This window comes from Schistocerca piceifrons, chromosome 9, assembly GCF_021461385.2.
Source record: "Schistocerca piceifrons isolate TAMUIC-IGC-003096 chromosome 9, iqSchPice1.1, whole genome shotgun sequence".
NCBI classification, from domain to species: Eukaryota; Metazoa; Arthropoda; class Insecta; order Orthoptera; family Acrididae; genus Schistocerca; species Schistocerca piceifrons.
In genome coordinates this window covers 210495700-210507764 of record NC_060146.1, presented here as the reverse complement: position 1 = coordinate 210507764, position 12065 = coordinate 210495700, and the positions used below count along the sequence as shown (strand labels likewise).

The following is a 12065-nucleotide window of genomic DNA, read 5'->3' as shown; positions in this document are numbered from 1 at the left end:
AACGGAGAGCAGCGCGCTTCGTTACAGGATCATTTAGTAATCGCGAAAGCGTTACGGATATGATAGATAAACTCCAGTGGAAGACTCTGCAGGAGAGATGCTCAGTAGCTCGGTACGGGCTTTTGTTAAAGTTTCGAGAACATACCTTCACCGAAGACTCAAGCAGTATATTGCTCCCTCCTATCTCGCGAAGAGACCATGAGGATAAAATCAGAGAGATTAGAGCCCACACAGAGGCATACCGACAATCCTTCTTCCCACGAACAATACGAGACTGGAATAGAAGGGAGAACCGATAGAGGTACTCAGGGTACTCTCCGCCACACACCGTCAGGTGGCTTGCGGAGTATGGATGTAGATTTAGATGTATTAATTATCTAGTTCTTAAATTTTGTTTCATTAACAGTGAAAATATGCTTGCAAAATCGTAAAATTCTTGTATGTATGGTGCCCATAATTGAAGTTCCAGTTTCAAAACGCCGTGGAAAGAGAACCACTGCTCAGAGAGACGTCAAATTTGGAGAGCATCTTACTGACGTAGGGGGAAATATGATAGAACAATATATATATACAGGGTGGGGCCGGCCGAAGTGGCCGTGCGGTTAAAGGCGCTGCAGTCTGGAACCGCAAGACCGCTACGGTCGCAGGTTCGAATCCTGCCTCGGGCATGGATGTTTGTGATGTCCTTAGGTTAGTTAGGTTTAACTAGTTCTAAGTTTTAGGGGACTAATGACCTCAGCAGTTGAGTCCCATAGTGCTCAGAGCCATATATACAGGGTGAGTCACCTAACGTTACCGCTGGATGTATTTCGTAAACCACATCAAATACTGACGAACCGATTCCACAGACCGAACGTGAGGAGAGGGGCTAGTGTAATTGTTTAATACAAACCATACAAAAATGCACGGAAGTATGTTTTTTAACACAAACCTACGTTTTTTTAAATGGAACCACGTTAGTTTTGTTAGCACATCTGAACATATAAACAAATACGTAATCAGTGCCGTTTGTTGCATTGTAAAATGTTAATTACATCCGGAGATATTGTAACCTAAAGTTGACGCTTGAAACCTCCGACGTTCAGTGGCGTGTTGTAACAAAGACGGGCCACCGTCGGCCAGCAGCATCTGCAGGGACATGTTTACGATGACGACCGTGTTTACGAGTGTGGCTGTAGTGCAGTGTTGTGGTTTGGTCTAGCTGTCGCAGTGTCCGCATGTAGCGCTTGCTGCTATTGTTATATTGCATTCGTCTCCGCACGCAGACCAACTGTAGTACACCGTGTTACCAGACGTCTGTGATAGTGTAGTGTTGTTGGAACTGTGACCATGGTGTATTCGAGCTCTGAAAAGGCGGAGATGATACTCATCTATGGCGAGTGTCGACGAAATGCAGCTGAAGCCTGCAGGGTGTATACAGAACGGTACCCGGACAGAGAGCATCCAACGTGCCGCACATTGCAAAACATCTACCGCCAACTGTATGCAACAGGTATGGCCGTAGCACGCAAACGGGTCCATAACAGGCGCGTCACAGGAGAAGCGGGTGCAGTTGGTGTGTTAGCTGCTGTTGCCATGTACCCACACATGAGTACACGGGACATTGCGAGAGCCGGTGGACTGAGTCAAAGTAGTGTCATGCGCATACTGCATCGTCACCGCTTTCACCCGTTTCATGTGTCGCTACATCAGCAATTACGTGGTGATGACTTTAATCATCGAGTGCAATTCTGTCAATGGGCATTAACAGAGAATGCGTTGCAGTTCTACCTGTTTACCGATGAAGTGGCTTTCACAAACCACGGGGCAGTGAATCTACGGAACATGCATTACTGGTCCGTGGACAATCCTCGCTGGCTCAGACAGGTAGAGCGACAGCGACCGTGGACTGGAAATGTATGGTGCGGAATCATTGGCGACCACCTCATTGGTCCTCACTTCATTGCAGGGGCCCAAACAGCTGCAACATACATCGAGTTTCTACAGAATGATCTGACAACGTTGCTCGAAAATGTCCCACTGGAAACGCGGTCGACGTATGTGGTATCAGCATGATGGTGCACCTGCTCATTCCGCTATTAACACTAGGCTGACCCTTGACAGGATGTTCGACGGGCGTTTCATAGGACGTGAAGGACGCATAAATTGGCCAGCCCGTTCTCCTGATTTTACACCTCTGGACTTCTTTCTGTGGGGTACGTTAAAGGAGAATGTGAACCGTGATGTGCCTACAACCCCAGAGGATATGAAACAACGTATTGTGGCAGCCTGCGGCGACATTACACCAGATGTACTGGGGCGTGTACGACATTCATTACGCCAGAGATTACAATTGTGTGCAGCAATTGATGGGCACCACATTGAACATCTATTGGCCTGATATGTCGAGACACACTCTATTCCATTCCGTAATTGAAAACGGAAACCACGTGTGTACGTGTACCTCATCCCTCATGGTAATGTGCATGTGCTTCAGTGAAAAAGACCAATAAAAAGGTGTTTAGCATGTGGACGTAATGTGCTGTTCCAGTCTCTTCTGTACCTAAGGTCCATCACCGTTCCCTTTGGATCTCTACGTAATTCGGTGCTCTCCGATACACACGATCGAACAGCAGAGGAGTGGTACTCAAGCGTCAACTTTAGGTTGCAATATCTCCGGATGTAATTAACATTTTACAATGCAACAAACGGCACTGATTACGTATTTGTTTATATGTTCAGATGTGCTAACAAAACTAACGTGGTTCCATTTAAAAAAACGTAGGTTTGTGTTAAAAAACATACTTCCGTGCATTTTTGTATGGTTTGTATTAAACAATTACACTAGCCCGTCTCGTCACGTTCGGTCTGTGGAATCGGTTCGTCAGTATTTGATGTGGTTTACGAAATATATCCAGCGGTAACGTTAGGCTACTCACCCTGTATATACAGGGTGTTACGAAAAGGTAACCCCAAACTTTCAGGAAACATTCCTCACACACAAACAAAGAAAATATGTTATGTGGACACGTGTCCGGAAATGCTTACTTTCCATGTTAGAGCTCATTTTATTACTTCTCTTCAAATCACATTAATCATGGAATGGAAACACACAGCAACAGAACGTACCAGCGTGACTTCAAACACTTTGTTACAGGAAATGTTCAAAATGTCCTCCGTTAGCGAGGATACATGCATCCACCCTCCGTCGCATGGAATCCTTGATGCGCTGATGCAGCCCTGGAGAATGGCGTATTGTATCACAGCCGTCCACAATACGAGCACGAAGAGTCTCTACATTTGGTACCGGGGTTGCGTAGACAAAAGCTTTCAAATGCGCCCATAAATGAAAGTCAAGAGGGTTGAGGTCAGGAGAGCGTGGGGGCCATGGCATTGGTCCGCCTCTACCGATCCATCGGTCACCGGATCTGTTGTTGAGAAGCGTATGAACACTTCGACTGAAATGTGCTGGAGCTCCATCGTGCATGAGCCACATGTTGTGTCGTACTTGTAAAGGCACATGTTCTAGCAGCACAGGTAGAGTATCCCGCATGAAATCATGATAACGTGCTCCATTGAGCGTAGGTGGAAGAACATGGGGCCCAATCGAGACATCACCAACAATGCCTGCCCAAACGTTCACAGAAAATCTGTGTTGATGACGTGATTGCACAATTGCGTGCGAATTCTCGTCAGCCGACACATGTTGTGAAAATTTACAATTTGATCACGTTGGAATGAAGGCTCATCCGTAAAGAGTGCATTTGCACTGAAATGAGGATTGACACATTGTTGGATGAACCGTTCGCAAAAGTGTACCTCTGGAGGCCAATCAGCTGCCGATAGTGCCTGCACACGCTGTACATGGTACGGAAACAACTGGTTCTCCCGTAGCACTCTCCATACAGTGACGTGGTCAACGTTACCTTGTTCAGCAGCAACTTCTCTGACGCTGACATTAGGGTTATCGTGAACTGCACGAAGAATTGCCTCGTTCATTGCAGGTGTCCTCGTCGTTCTAGGTCTTCCCCAGTCGCGAGTCATAGGCTGGAATGTTCTGTGCTCCCTAAGACGTCGATCAATTGCTTCGAACGTCTTCCTGTAGGGACACCTTCGTTCTGGAAATCTGTCTCGATACAATCGTACCGCGCCACGGCTATTGCCCCGTGCTAATCCTGACATCAATTGGGCATCTGCCAACTCCGCATTTGTAAACATTGCACTGACTGCAAAACCACATTCGTGATGAACACTAACCTGTTGATGCTACGTACTGATGTGCTTGATGCTAGTACTGTAGAGCAATGAGTCGCATGTCAACACAAGCACCGAAGTCAACATTACCTTCCTTCAATTGGGCCAACTGGCGGTGAATCGAGGAAGTACAGTACATGCTGACGAAACTAAAATGACCTCTAACATGGAAATTAAGCGTTTCCGGACACATGTCCACATAACATCTTTTCTTTCTTGGTGTGTGAGGAATGTTTCCTGAAAGTTTGGCCGTACCTTTTTGTAACACCCTGTATACAGCAATGGAGGATGTTTCAAGAATATTCTGCATCTTGCTCACAGGCATGTCCAAAGTTCGGCCAACTCCCCGTACACTGCGTGTCTGCACGCCATCGCTCGAGCTGTCCTGCAATGCTCTGGCCGCACCTTCGACAGACGCCGGATGAAACTGCTTTCCTCCCTCTGGCACACTTCATTTCAAAAGAGTCGGTCTCTTCGAATTATGTAATCACTGTCTCAAGGCCCTTAGCAGACACCGGATCATTGCCTTTTTTCGTACCCTTGAGTGTCCGCAACTTCCGCGTGGTTACCAGGGCACTGTCACCGTTCTTGCAAAAGAGCTTTACCAGCAGCGCTCTATCTCCATGGAGACGGCCGTGTTGGGGGCCCCAGACGTAAACTGAACAACAGCCGTGTGCCGTGGGTCTGTTAGTCTGCTTACTTGACGCTTACAGCTATTGATAACATTTTCATTTTTTTTTGTCCCATGACGTTTTCCCTCGTGTGTTCATAACGTGCTATTCAAATGTGACGTCAATTTTGCAGTGCTTCTCTTTCTACAGCGTTTTAAAACTTTTCCTTTAATTATCGACACCCTCCACGTAATATAAACTGAAGCGGCAAAAAAAAAAAAAAAAACAAAAAAAAAAACTAGTGTAGGCATGCGTATTCAAATACAGAGGTATGTAAACAGGGAGGATATAGCGCTGCGGTAGTCAACGCCTATATAAGACAACAAGTGTCTGGAGCAGTTGTTAGATCGGTTTCGGTTACTGCTGCTACAATGGCAGGTTATTGAGATTTAAGTGAGTTTGAACGTGGCTATATAGTCGGCGCGCGAGCAATGGGACACAGCATCTCCGAGGTGGAGATGAAGTGACGATTTTCCTGTACGGCCATTTCACGACTGTACCGTGAATATCAAGAATCCGGTAAGACATCAAATCTCCGACATCGCTACCGCCGCAAGAACGGGACCAACGACGACTGAAGAGAATCGTTCAACGTGACAGAAAGCCCAACTCTTCCGCAAATTGCTGCAGGTTTCAATTCTGGGCCACCAACAAGTGCCAGCGTGCGAACCATTCAACGAAACATCATCGATATGGGCTCTCTGAGAATAAGGCGGGTGATGGAGCCCCTTAGGGAAATAGCGGAAAGGTCGGGGAAGAAGGCCAGTGTTTACTCTGTCCGCTTGCCGGGGGGTCTCATCCGAGATGTGGAGGAGGCCCTGCCGGCGGCGATAGAGAGCACTGGGTGCACCCGACTGCAAATTGTTGCTCATGTCGGCACCAGTGACTCCTGCCGTCTGGGTTCAGAGGTCATCCTCAGTTCGTACAGGCGGTTGGCGGAATTGGTGAAGGCGGAAAGCCTCGCTCGCGGGGTGGAATCAGAGCTAACTATTTGTAGTATCGTTCCCAGAACCGACCGCGGTCCTCTGGTTTGGTGCCGAGTGGCTTAAACCAGAAGCTCAGAAGATGCACATTTCTCGACCTCTGCTATCGGGTGGAGACATGCAGGGTCCCCCTGAATAGGTCAGGCGTGCACTACACGCCGGAAGCGGCTACAAGGGTAGCGGAGTACGTGTGCAGTGCACATGGGGGTTTTTTAGGTTAGAGAATTCCCACCCTAGGCCCGACAAGACGCCTCTAGAGACGCGGCAAGGTATGAGTACCCAAAATGTAACAGGAAATAACAATATTAATCTGCTAATAGTAAACTGCAGGAGCATCTATAGAAAGGTCCCAGAACTGCTCTCATTAATAAACGGTCACAATGCCCACATAGTACTAGGGACAGAAAGTTGGCTGAAACCAGATGTAAACAGTAATGAAATTCTAAACTCAGATTCGAATGTATACCGCAGAGACAGGCTGGACAGTGAAGGGGCAGGCGTGTTTATACCGATAAGAAGTGCATTAGTATCGAAGGAAATTGATGGAGATCTGAAATGTGAACTAATTTGGGTGAAGGTCACGGTTAAAGCAGGCTCAGACATGGTAATTGGATGAAACTTCCTGGCAGATTAAAACTGTGTGCCCGACCGAGACTCGAACTCGGGACCTTTGCCTTTCGCGGGCAAGTGCTCTACCAACTGAGCTACCGAAGCACGACTCACGCCCGGTACTCACAGCTTTACTTCTGCCAGTACCTGGTCTCCTACCTTCCAAACTTTACAGAAGCTCTCCTGCGAACCTTGCAGAACTAGCACTCCTGAAAGAAAGGATATTGCGGAGACATGGCTTAGCCACAGCCTGGGGGATGTTTCCAGAATGAGATTTTCACTCTGCAGCGGAGTGTGCGCTGATATGAAACTTCCTGGCAGATTAAAACTGTGTGCCCGACCGAGACTCGAACTCGGGACCTTTGCCTTTCGCGGGCAAGTGCTCTACCAACTGAGCTACCGAAGCACGACTCACGCCCGGTACTCACAGCTTTACTTCTGCCAGTACCTCGTCTCCTACCTTCCAAACTTTACAGAAGCTCTCCTGCGAACCTTGCAGAACTAGCACTCCTGAAAGAAAGGATATTGCGGAGACATGGCTTAGCCACAGCCTGGGGGATGTTTCCAGAATGAGATTTTCACTCTGCAGCGGAGTGTGCGCTGATATGAAACTTCCTGGCAGATTAAAACTGTGTGCCCGACCGAGACTCGAACTCGGGACCTTTGCCTTTCGCGGGCAAGTGCTCTACCAACTGAGCTACCGAAGCACGACTCACGCCCGGTACTCACAGCTTTACTTCTGCCAGTACCTCGTCTCCTACCTTCCAAACTTTACAGAAGCTCTCCTGCGAACCTTGCAGAACTAGCACTCCTGAAAGAAAGGATATTGCGGAGACATGGCTTAGCCACAGCCTGGGGGATGTTTCCAGAATGAGATTTTCACTCTGCAGCGGAGTGTGCGCTGATATGAAACTTCCTGGCAGATTAAAACTGTGTGCCCGACCGAGACTCGAACTCGGGACCTTTGCCTTTCGCGGGCAAGTGCTCTACCAACTGAGCTACCGAAGCACGACTCACGGCCGGTACTCACAGCTTTACTTCTGCCAGTACCTCGTCTCCTACCTTCCAAACTTTACAGAAGCTCTCCTGCGAACCTTGCAGAACTAGCACTCCTGAAAGAAAGGATATTGCGGAGACATGGCTTAGCCACAGCCTGGGGGATGTTTCCAGAATGAGATTTTCACTCTGCAGCGGAGTGTGCGCTGATATGAAACTTCCTGGCAGATTAAAACTGTGTGCCCGACCGAGACTCGAACTCGGGACCTTTGCCTTTCGCGGGCAAGTGCTCTACCAACTGAGCTACCGAAGCACGACTCACGGCCGGTACTCACAGCTTTACTTCTGCCAGTACCTCGTCTCCTACCTTCCAAACTTTACAGAAGCTCTCCTGCGAACCTTGCAGAACTAGCACTCCTGAAAGAAAGGATATTGCGGAGACATGGCTTAGCCACAGCCTGGGGGATGTTTCCAGAATGAGATTTTCACTCTGCAGCGGAGTGTGCGCTGATATGAAACTTCCTGGCAGATTAAAACTGTGTGCCCGACCGAGACTCGAACTCGGGACCTTTGCCTTTCGCGGGCAAGTGCTCTACCAACTGAGCTACCGAAGCACGACTCACGCCCGGTACTCACAGCTTGAGTACCGGGCGTGAGTCGTGCTTCGGTAGCTCAGTTGGTAGAGCACTTGCCCGCGAAAGGCAAAGGTCCCGAGTTCGAGTCTCGGTCGGGCACACAGTTTTAATCTGCCAGGAAGTTTCATATCAGCGCACACTCCGCTGCAGAGTGAAAATCTCATTCTGGAAACATCCCCCAGGCTGTGGCTAAGCCATGTCTCCGCAATATCCTTTCTTTCAGGAGTGCTAGTTCTGCAAGGTTCGCAGGAGAGCTTCTGTAAAGTTTGGAAGGTAGGAGACGAGGTACTGGCAGAAGTAAAGCTGTGAGTACCGGGCGTGAGTCGTGCTTCGGTAGCTCAGTTGGTAGAGCACTTGCCCGCGAAAGGCAAAGGTCCCGAGTTCGAGTCTCGGTCGGGCACACAGTTTTAATCTGCCAGGAAGTTTCATATCAGCGCACACTCCGCTGCAGAGTGAAAATCTCATTCTGGAAACATCCCCCAGGCTGTGGCTAAGCCATGTCTCCGCAATATCCTTTCTTTCAGGAGTGCTAGTTCTGCAAGGTTCGCAGGAGAGCTTCTGTAAAGTTTGGAAGGTAGGAGACGAGGTACTGGCAGAAGTAAAGCTGTGAGTACCGGGCGTGAGTCGTGCTTCGGTAGCTCAGTTGGTAGAGCACTTGCCCGCGAAAGGCAAAGGTCCCGAGTTCGAGTCTCGGTCGGGCACACAGTTTTAATCTGCCAGGAAGTTTCATATCAGCGCACACTCCGCTGCAGAGTGAAAATCTCATTCTGGAAACATCCCCCAGGCTGTGGCTAAGCCATGTCTCCGCAATATCCTTTCTTTCAGGAGTGCTAGTTCTGCAAGGTTCGCAGGAGAGCTTCTGTAAAGTTTGGAAGGTAGGAGACGAGGTACTGGCAGAAGTAAAGCTGTGAGTACCGGGCGTGAGTCGTGCTTTGGTAGCTCAGTTGGTAGAGCACTTGCCCGCGAAAGGCAAAGGTCCCGAGTTCGAGTCTCGGTCGGGCACACAGTTTTAATCTGCCAGGAAGTTTCATATCAGCGCACACTCCGCTGCAGAGTGAAAATCTCATTCTGGAAACATCCCCCAGGCTGTGGCTAAGCCATGTCTCCGCAATATCCTTTCTTTCAGGAGTGCTAGTTCTGCAAGGTTCGCAGGAGAGCTTCTGTAAAGTTTAGAAGGTAGGAGACGAGGTACTGGCAGAAGTAAAGCTGTGAGTACCGGCCGTGAGTCGTGCTTCGGTAGCTCAGTTGGTAGAGCACTTGCCCGCGAAAGGCAAAGGTCCCGAGTTCGAGTCTCGGTCGGGCACACAGTTTTAATCTGCCAGGAAGTTTCATATCAGCGCACACTCCGCTGCAGAGTGAAAATCTCATTCTGGAAACATCCCCCAGGCTGTGGCTAAGCCATGTCTCCGCAATATCCTTTCTTTCAGGAGTGCTAGTTCTGCAAGGTTCGCAGGAGAGCTTCTGTAAAGTTTGGAAGGTAGGAGACGAGGTACTGGCAGAAGTAAAGCTGTGAGTACCGGGCGTGAGTCGTGCTTCGGTAGCTCAGTTGGTAGAGCACTTGCCCGCGAAAGGCAAAGGTCCCGAGTTCGAGTCTCGGTCGGGCACACAGTTTTAATCTGCCAGGAAGTTTCATATCAGCGCACACTCCGCTGCAGAGTGAAAATCTCATTCTGGAAACATCCCCCAGGCTGTGGCTAAGCCATGTCTCCGCAATATCCTTTCTTTCAGGAGTGCTAGTTCTGCAAGGTTCGCAGGAGAGCTTCTGTAAAGTTTGGAAGGTAGGAGACGAGGTACTGGCAGAAGTAAAGCTGTGAGTACCGGGCGTGAGTCGTGCTTCGGTAGCTCAGTTGGTAGAGCACTTGCCCGCGAAAGGCAAAGGTCCCGAGTTCGAGTCTCGGTCGGGCACACAGTTTTAATCTGCCAGGAAGTTTCATATCAGCGCACACTCCGCTGCAGAGTGAAAATCTCATTATGGTAATTGGATGTCTCTATAGGCCCCCTGGCTCAGCAGCTGTTGTGGCTCAGAACCTGAAGGATAATTTGGAAAATATTTCGAGTAGATTTCCCCACCATGTTATAGTTCTGGGTGGAGATTTTAATTTGCCGGATATAGATTGGGACTTAAACGTTCATAACGGGTGGCAGGGACAAAGAATCCAGTGAAATGTTTTTAAGTGCTTTATCTGAAAACCACCTTGAGCAGTTACACAGAGAACCGACTCGTGGCGATAACATATTAGACCTTCTGGTGACAAACAGACCCGAACTATTTGAAACAGTTAACGCATAACAGGGAATCAGCGATCATAAAGCGGTTACTACATCGATGATTTCAGCCGTAAATAGAAATATTAAAAAAGTAGGAAGATTTTACTGTTTAGCAAAAGTGACAAAAAGCAGATTCCAGAGTACCTTACGGCTCAAAACAAAAGTTTTGTCTCAAGTACAGATAGTGTTGAGTATCAGTGGACAAAGTTCAAAACCATCGTACAATATGCGTTAGATGAGTATGTGCCAAGCAAGATCGTAAGAGATGGAAAAGAGCCACCGTGGTAAAACAGCCGAGTTAGAAAACTGCAGCGGAAGCAAAGGGAACTTCACAGCAAACATAAACATATCCAAAGCCTTGCGGACAAACAAAAATTACGCGAAGCGAAATGTAGTGTGAGGAGGGCTATGCGAGAGGCGTTCAATGAATTCGAAAGTAAAGTTCTATGTACTGACTTGGCAGAAAATCCTAAGAAATTTTGGTCTTAAGTCAAAGCGGTAGGTGGATCAAAACAAAATGTCCAGACTCTCTGTGACCAAAATGGTACTGAAACAGAGGATCACAGACTAAAGGCCGAAATACTAAATGTCTGTTTCCAAAGCTGTTTCACAGAGGAAGACTGCACTGCAGTTCCTTCTCTAGATTGTCGTACAGATGAGAAAATGGTAGATATCGAAATAAACGACAGAGGGATAGAGAAACAATTAAAATCGCTCAAAAGAGGAAAGGTCGCTGGACCTGATGGTATAAAAGTTCGATTTTACACAGAGTACGCGAAGGAACTTGCCCCCCTTCTTGCAGCGGTGTACCGTAGGTCTCTAGAAGAGCGTAGCTTTCCAAAGGATTGGAAAAGGGCACAGGTCATCCCCGTTATCAAGAAGGAATGTCGAACACATGTACAGAACTATAGACCTATATCTCTAACGTCGATCAGTTGTAGAAGTTTGGAACACGTATTATGTTCGAGTATAATGTCTTTTCTGGAGACTAGAAATCTACTCTGTAGGAATCAGCATGGGTTTCGAAAAAGACGATCGTGTGAAACCCAGCTCGCGCTATTTGTCCACGAGACTCAGAGGGTCATAGACACGGGTACCCAAGTAGATGCCGTGTTTCATGACTTCCACAAGGCGTCCGATTCAGTTCCCCAATGTCGTTTAATGAACAAAGTAAGAGCATATGGACTATCAGACCAATTGCGTGATTGGATTGAAGAGTTCCTGGATAACAGAACGCAGCATGTCATTATGAATGGAGAGAAGTCTTCCGAAGTAAGAGTGATTTCAGGTGTGCCGCAGGGGAGTGTCGTAGGACCGTTGCTATTCACAATATACATAAATGACCTTGTGGATCACATCGGAAGTTCACTGAGGCTTTTTGCGGGTGATGCTCCGGTGAATCAAGAGGTTGTAACAATGGAAAATTGTACTGAAATGCAGGAGGATCTGGTGCAGGGAATGGCAAATGAATCTCAATGCAGACAAGTGTAATGTGCTGCGAATACATAGAAAGAAAGATCCCTTATCATTTAGCTACAATATAGCAGGCTAGCAACTGGAAGCAGTTAATTCCATAAATTATCTGGAAGTAGGCATTAGGAGTGATTTAAAATGGAATGATCATATAAAGCTGATCGTCGGTAAAGCAGATGCCAGACTGAGATTCATTG

At 47.9% G+C, this 12065-nt stretch overlaps 12 non-coding genes across 12 annotated transcripts; 6 read left to right on the top strand and 6 right to left on the bottom strand.

The window, feature by feature from the left end:
- Positions 1 to 6527: 6527 nt before the first annotated feature.
- On the bottom strand, positions 6528 to 6602 carry Trnas-cga. The gene has a single exon. It is a non-coding gene; the product is annotated as a tRNA-Ser (tRNA).
- A 226-nt stretch (positions 6603 to 6828) lies between these two features.
- Positions 6829 to 6903, bottom strand: Trnas-cga. Its single transcript has one exon. It is a non-coding gene; the product is annotated as a tRNA-Ser (tRNA).
- A 226-nt stretch (positions 6904 to 7129) lies between these two features.
- On the bottom strand, positions 7130 to 7204 carry Trnas-cga. The gene has a single exon. It is a non-coding gene; the product is annotated as a tRNA-Ser (tRNA).
- Positions 7205 to 7430: 226 nt separating this feature from the next.
- Positions 7431 to 7505, bottom strand: Trnas-cga. The gene has a single exon. It is a non-coding gene; the product is annotated as a tRNA-Ser (tRNA).
- Positions 7506 to 7731: 226 nt separating this feature from the next.
- Positions 7732 to 7806, bottom strand: Trnas-cga. Its single transcript has one exon. It is a non-coding gene; the product is annotated as a tRNA-Ser (tRNA).
- Positions 7807 to 8032: 226 nt separating this feature from the next.
- On the bottom strand, positions 8033 to 8107 carry Trnas-cga. Its single transcript has one exon. It is a non-coding gene; the product is annotated as a tRNA-Ser (tRNA).
- Positions 8108 to 8152: 45 nt separating this feature from the next.
- On the top strand, positions 8153 to 8227 carry Trnas-cga. Its single transcript has one exon. It is a non-coding gene; the product is annotated as a tRNA-Ser (tRNA).
- Positions 8228 to 8453: 226 nt separating this feature from the next.
- Trnas-cga lies at positions 8454 to 8528 on the top strand. Its single transcript has one exon. It is a non-coding gene; the product is annotated as a tRNA-Ser (tRNA).
- Positions 8529 to 8754: 226 nt separating this feature from the next.
- On the top strand, positions 8755 to 8829 carry Trnas-cga. Its single transcript has one exon. It is a non-coding gene; the product is annotated as a tRNA-Ser (tRNA).
- Positions 8830 to 9356: 527 nt separating this feature from the next.
- Trnas-cga lies at positions 9357 to 9431 on the top strand. The gene has a single exon. It is a non-coding gene; the product is annotated as a tRNA-Ser (tRNA).
- Positions 9432 to 9657: 226 nt separating this feature from the next.
- On the top strand, positions 9658 to 9732 carry Trnas-cga. The gene has a single exon. It is a non-coding gene; the product is annotated as a tRNA-Ser (tRNA).
- Positions 9733 to 9958: 226 nt separating this feature from the next.
- On the top strand, positions 9959 to 10033 carry Trnas-cga. The gene has a single exon. It is a non-coding gene; the product is annotated as a tRNA-Ser (tRNA).
- The last annotated feature ends 2032 nt before the right edge of the window (positions 10034 to 12065 follow it).